Below are 6,506 nucleotides of genomic sequence, written 5' to 3'. Positions count from 1 at the left end.
TGTTGGCAGCGAAGCAGCTTGCTCTGGGCGGCGGCCTTGGGTGGCATTGTGGGCGTCCGGTGGCAGATCTATGGTGGCTGTGTGGTGAGGACATCGTGGAGGACCGGGCAGTTCAAGCCGGATTCATGCGGTGGTGTCCTTACGTCATGGACTGGTCCGGGTGGTCGCCTCGCTATGTCGTGGCGGTTGCAGAGGTAACGGCCCCGGGGCGGTTGCGGACGTTGAGGCCCACATCGTCCTCATCTGCATAAGATGGATGTACGCATGTCCAAGGGGGAGCTGCTCCGGCGTTCCCGTGTATCCAATCCTGGATCCTATTTGCTGCAGAGACGGTGAAGGCCGTGCTTAGGATTCATCCTAACGGCTCTTCTGGCATATGGCGCGGTGGGGTGGAACCCCTCTCTCCATGTTCTAGTGGTGGAACACTTGGGCAGTGGCCGGAGCATCAAGATACACTGCGATGGCGGTGCGGCTGTCGATGATCGCCATATCTGTGCGTCCACCTCCGTGGCTTTGAAGGTGGTCTTGCCGAGGCACAAGCTTTTGATTCCATTTTCTTTGGACGGATCCGTGTGAAAGCCTGGTCTTCTGTCGATGGCCGGATCCAGTGATGGTGACGCCCTTTGCATTGTTTCCTGTATGAAAGCATTATCGAGGTGAAGCTCCCAACTCCTACCCCTACCCCCCGAAGAATCCCTTGGTCAGCTGATCGGATGATGGCACCGCTGTTGTGTCGTTCCGTCCTTGGGGGCGTTATTCTTGGAGGTGTGCATTGGCTCGAGGGACCAGTAGATGATTTTAGTGATGGAGCGGCGTCTCATGTCGCAACATGGTCTCGTCGACCCCTGGAAAGTAGTCATCATCTCGCGAAAGGGTTGCACCACCACCTCCAAACTAGAGATGGCCAAGGATTGCATCTCAGAGTGCGACACTTTTCTTTGAGCACGTTGGAGAGACACGAGCAATCCCGGCACAACAACAACATGCTTGCTGGGATACACTGCAATGTGACGGGAAATAACCGATGCCCAATAGCGTCATTGTAGATACAGAGATCCATGAGTCAAGAGGCTAACTGATTCGCATGGAATTTTTTGACCGGTAGGACGTTTCCATCACACGACCAATAGGTCGAAGACTAGAGTATGTTTAATCTATCTGTAAGAAGAGATAAGTTTTGTTAATCCTATGAGTGATGCAGCCATTTGTTAATCATGTTCTTATGATATTGTTTAGTCTATCAGTGAGAAGTCAATAAGTCTTGTAGATTAGGAAATTATTGGTACGTGTCCACCTGTGTTAGTTATGGAGTGTTGGACCATAAGTTTATTTGACGGACGGCACCATATATACAACAAAATTATATGCTCATATAAACCACGCGACAGGCGTGGACAATAATCTGCGAACAAGTAAAAAAAAGTGATGACACTATACTGACATGTGCACGATCGTGTATTGTGACCACTAGATGATCCATTCGTCGAGATCCACGTAGCGTTGCCTTGCATGTTTGATGATTGACTTTTAATACTAGCTTATCATGAAACAATAGAACCCAATCCTTCATCAATAACGGTAGCGACTGTAGCGCTCATGCCGATCTGTCGGCTGATTTTCGATCGACCCGTTAATAGAAGAGGGAATGCCGTATATGTCAAGTTTTTTAAATAGTGGGCTATGGTATACCAGTGGCTTGGTCACAAGCTATGAAAGGTTGTAGAGAATCTAAGACTCATTTAGCATTTTTCTTGGATCATATAAACTATACAAAATAAGTATATAATGATGCTTCATATATGATATATCACATCTACATGACGACTTAGCGGGTTAGGGCCTTAAAGGAATCCAAATCCGACGTTATAGTTAAAAGTAGCAAGAAATTAGTAACAGTATAGTTTACCATTAAAAGTGATTAGCTGTCGCGGGAGATCTACATCTCCCATATAGATAGTTTTTTAAATATTTGAGTTATATATAAATCATTCTATCATATCGCGTATTAGAGCTGGTTTCTTTTTTTTATTTCTTTTACTATCGATCACTTCTGTAAGGCCTTTTAGTTTGCTAATTGCTATCTTTAACTTCAAATAGAATAACCCCATGGTTGTGCAGCCTCCCGTCTGCTGTGGAATTATAGTATCTATAGCATGTGGACGGCATACAAATACAACAACAACAACTATATGGCTCAGCGGATTGTAATGTTAATACAGAACATGTAGCACGGTAGATATAGCAATGTTCGTTTCAGGCTCATCTCGGACATGCCTATGTGTAAACCAACCTGACGCACCCCGCGTCACCCGCATCCCGGGTGACTCGGAAGCCCCCAAACCATCCCTCCATCCTGCTATCCCTCCATCTCGACGGAGGACGTAATGGGACTAAGTCGGGTGGCCCAAGACGGTGGCGGGGGATCCCCTCACTACTCGCAGTGGAGGACATGGGTCGGATCTTATCGAGCGAGGGGGCGCGACCGATCTAGATGTTGGCAGGGAGGCAGCTTGATCTGGCGGCGGCCTTGGGCGGCATTGTGGCCGTCCAGTGGCAGATCTGGGGTGGCTGTGTGGTGAGGACGCCGTGCAGGACCGGGCAGTTCAGGCCTGGTTCATGCGATGGTGGCCTTTCGTCATGGACTGGTCGGGGTGGTCGCCTAGCTGCGTCGCGATGGATGCAGAGGCGGTGGCCTTGGGGCGGTTGCGGCCCTTGAGGACCACATCGTCCTCAGCTGCATAGTATGTGCGTACCCATGTCCAAGGCGGAGCTACTCCAGCGGTCCCGTGTATCCGATCCTGGATCCCATTCGCTATAGAGACGGTGAAGGCCGTGCTTGGGATTCATTGTAATGGCTCTTGTGGCATATGGCGCGGTTGGTTGGAAGCCCTCTCTCCATGTTCTAGTGGTGGCACACTTGGGCAGTGGCCCGAGCGTCACGATACACCGCGATGGCGGTGCAGTTGTGGATTGGTCGGAGAATGAACTCTTTCATACAAATTTCCATTAGGGTTAATGATGATTGCATTTTAAGAAGACCAGTGAAACTAGAGAGGCCAGATCGCACGTGGCGCTGAGCGATGCCCCCTCCGGTGGCAGTCGGTCAGAGTCATGAGCCTAATCCCTGATACAGGGACAGGGCGTTTCCCCGCTATCCGTGACTGGGTCTCCCTTTGAGTGGACCAATGATTCTTTGTCGGATGGCCGCTGTGGCGGCTTTGCTCTTCTGTCTTTGTGGAGTCTCATGGGCCGGGCGTTTCCCTTCCTGGTGAGTGGCATTCGAGCAAGGACAATAGTAGAGCCGGCTGCCGGCTGTAACCTCATGCCATGCCACCTATATCCCATCTTATAGCTAACATGTACAATAATTGATTAGAAAGTGTACTACTTATTTATTATATGGCCCACCTTTCATTCTCACAAAGTGCCTAGAAGCACGTGCTAGAGCTGACTCTTAACTAAGAACCCGGTTACCTTCTCTCTCCTCTTCTCTCTCCTCAAACTAAGCAAAAATATAGCTCTATTGTATAGCCGTTTACCCGTTTATTCTTTATAGCCAGCTGACTCAGCTCTATTGTACTTGCTCTAGTGTGTTTTAACGTTGATGCAAGGTTCGATACATGCATGATGGTCGGCTCTCTGACGGGCTATGTACGTGGTGAAGGTGGTTACTAGCTCTGTCTCTTGATCGTGTGGGTGACAAGTGGTCTAGAGGCGGGTGTCGGTGGCTCGCCCTCTTTTCCTTGAAGCGGGAAAGAGGATCCTAGGTAAACTCACTGGCACCACCCCCTTCATAACTGGATCGGATGGTTTGGCTGCATCGGGGTGGTTACCTAGGATCCTCTCGTGGTGGTGCCAGTGATCGAGGTTCTTGACGACGAAAGCCTCACACTTTGGAACCAGCGAGGGCAACACCCACGGGTCCCGTGTTTCTGTTGAAGACATCGTCGCATACCTCCTCCCACGCCACGGACAAGCCTCCGGTTGAAAATCCCGCAGGAAAGAGGCCAGGACAAAGAGGGTGACATCAATTGAGCAGGTCGTTTTGTCCTGGCCTTCCTATGCTTCTTCTCTACAGTTTCTTTGTGTCAGTTTCTGTGCCCTGTGCACCCTTTTCTGTTTCATTGATGTTGTTCGGTTATCTTTTGACCTGCTTTGTACCGTTTGACCATCCACTCTGATTATTGCTTTATATGTAAAGTAGGACAAAAGCCTGATTCGAAATGTTATCGACGATTTATCAGACTTGACATATTTTATGTTCCCCCCGCCAAAAAAAAGACTATGATACGTGCCAAATGCCTAGAAAAAATGTTTGTGGTAGGTTAGTGAGAACTAGTAGTAACAAGGTCTTTCAGGTCAAGAGAGAGACAGAAAGCGCACGCTCAACTAGCCGCATTGAGCCAAGAACAGTGGACCTGTGATTCTTAGTCTACTAGTAGGACCAACTTACAGCCGGCCACTAGGTGGCAAGATGCCAAGAAGATACCTCAATTATTTGACCGTAAGCAGCAAAACGTATGAATTGCCAACAAATTAGGATACTGACTTACTAACTAACGCCAAATGACCATACCGAAACTGAGGGCGACAGGTGTCCTATTTTTTTCTGGCGGTCAACAAAGTACATACACACATGCATTCATACATTTTGCTGCTTACGGTCATCTCAAGACTGAGTCTGCATTACCTATGTTGTCATCTCGTTATTTTCAGCACAGGTACATGTTCATACATAAATTTAAAAAATGACATAAATGGGTCAACAAACTTGCTTTTCGGGTTCATTTGGGTACAAACTGAGTCTCCATTACCCATTTTGGCAGTGATCGAGCTAGGATTGAAACAAAGCCCAGACCCAATTTTTTTTCCAGTAATATGCAACTTTCACACTTATAACTACTCCCAAAACACATCATAACATTTCAACAAATACCATATACGAAAACCTACAGAAAAAAATCAATTGCTCACTAATTCTGACCTCAATGCTTCACAATCAATATCAATAAAAGAGATAAAACATGGCTAAATCAACACCTTCATTTTTGTCTCCCATAACATGATCAACGACAGAGGAAGAACACCTTCAAAACATCAAAAATGTGCGAACCAATCTGTGATTGGATGGTTAGGAGGACAGATGTATCCCCAACACGCCAAAGTTTAAGTCTAAGACTTGAAACTGGTGCTCGCATTTTCCTTGATTTAGTTCAGGTCTTTCGGGGATGTGCGTTCAGTGAGGGAGACGTTTCCGTCTACTATGAAGGCGTCTGTGGAGACTTTTCAAACTCAAGATGATGTGTCGGCTCAGTCTCTCAGAGTTGCTCATAGGGGCAGGGTGTCCATTCTTGGGTTCATATGGATGAGTGTAACATCTCCTGGACAATCAGGCTATTGTCTGTGCCTTCTCAGACACGTTTACACAAATGTCCATCTCTATACTTCTCCTTTGAAGCGCACTGTTTTGGCTTTGGATGTCGCGTACGACCTTGGACGGAGATGAGCTAAAAAAAAGGTTGTTCATTTCGATGAGACGAACAACTTTTATGTGAAAAAAACCTTTTCATTTAAGTCCATCTTAATGATAAATTTATGTAAGCCAAAATTTGATGTCAACAAATTATAAGAGATATAGTATTAGCAGAACAATGGAGAAAATATTTGTGTCTGGGATCATATTTGAGGACTTCTCGCAAGCTAAGAAAAAAAACACCTTACCTATTATCTCTCTTTCTATCACTACCTACCGCAGTATGGTGGTTCCCATATTGACATATTTACACCAAACATGGCAGGACGTTCCATTCCTCCGCTCATGTGACCTGGGTAGGGTGGCGGCAGCCGGTCTACAACTTGTCAGCGAGACCACAAGCCGACTCTCCCTTCTTCTGTTGCTCCAGAGAAGGGAGGGGGGCGGGGACCCCAATGCCTCGGCTCGGTGGTGGTAGGAATTTTTAGGGTTTGTTCTTCCAACAACGGTGGTGAAACGATGGCGCCATCGTCGGCATGGAATAAGGATTCCCCGTCTTGCCATTATTCCGATGATGCCTCTTCGTATCATAGGGAGGCGTGTGGAGGATGATGTGTTTTTAGATATGGTTCTTCGGATCTAGCATTTTTTTAGCGGTTTGTTTTGGTGGCATTGTCATGCGGAGCGGGCAATATGGCTCTGCATTTCGGTACTCCGGCCGGCTCTAGTTCTGGCCGATGAATGTTGGCCAGTCTCGGCCTCATCAGGGAGCTTGTGAGATTTCTGTTCTCCAAGTCAACCTGCTCGGGCCTGGGGCATTCTACAGACCCTCTCCGCCGTTTTCTTCTCTGGGGCGACGAATTGCTATAAAGACCAGGTCACTGGCGTCTTCTGGTCTACATCAACGACTTCTCAACTGCTGCTTATACAAGTTCTTGGGTTTCAACAAATTTCCGACGTCTTCCGCTCAGACCGAGGCTCGGAGGCCGTAACGAGCTGTGCTCGCGGCACGGCGCGGGCAGATGTCGGAGGA

The sequence above is a fragment of the Hordeum vulgare genome, chromosome 6H, assembly GCF_904849725.1.
Source record: "Hordeum vulgare subsp. vulgare chromosome 6H, MorexV3_pseudomolecules_assembly, whole genome shotgun sequence".
NCBI classification, from domain to species: Eukaryota; Viridiplantae; Streptophyta; class Magnoliopsida; order Poales; family Poaceae; genus Hordeum; species Hordeum vulgare.
The sequence above is the reverse complement of the archived record's forward strand: the minus strand, read 5'-3'. Positions refer to the sequence as shown.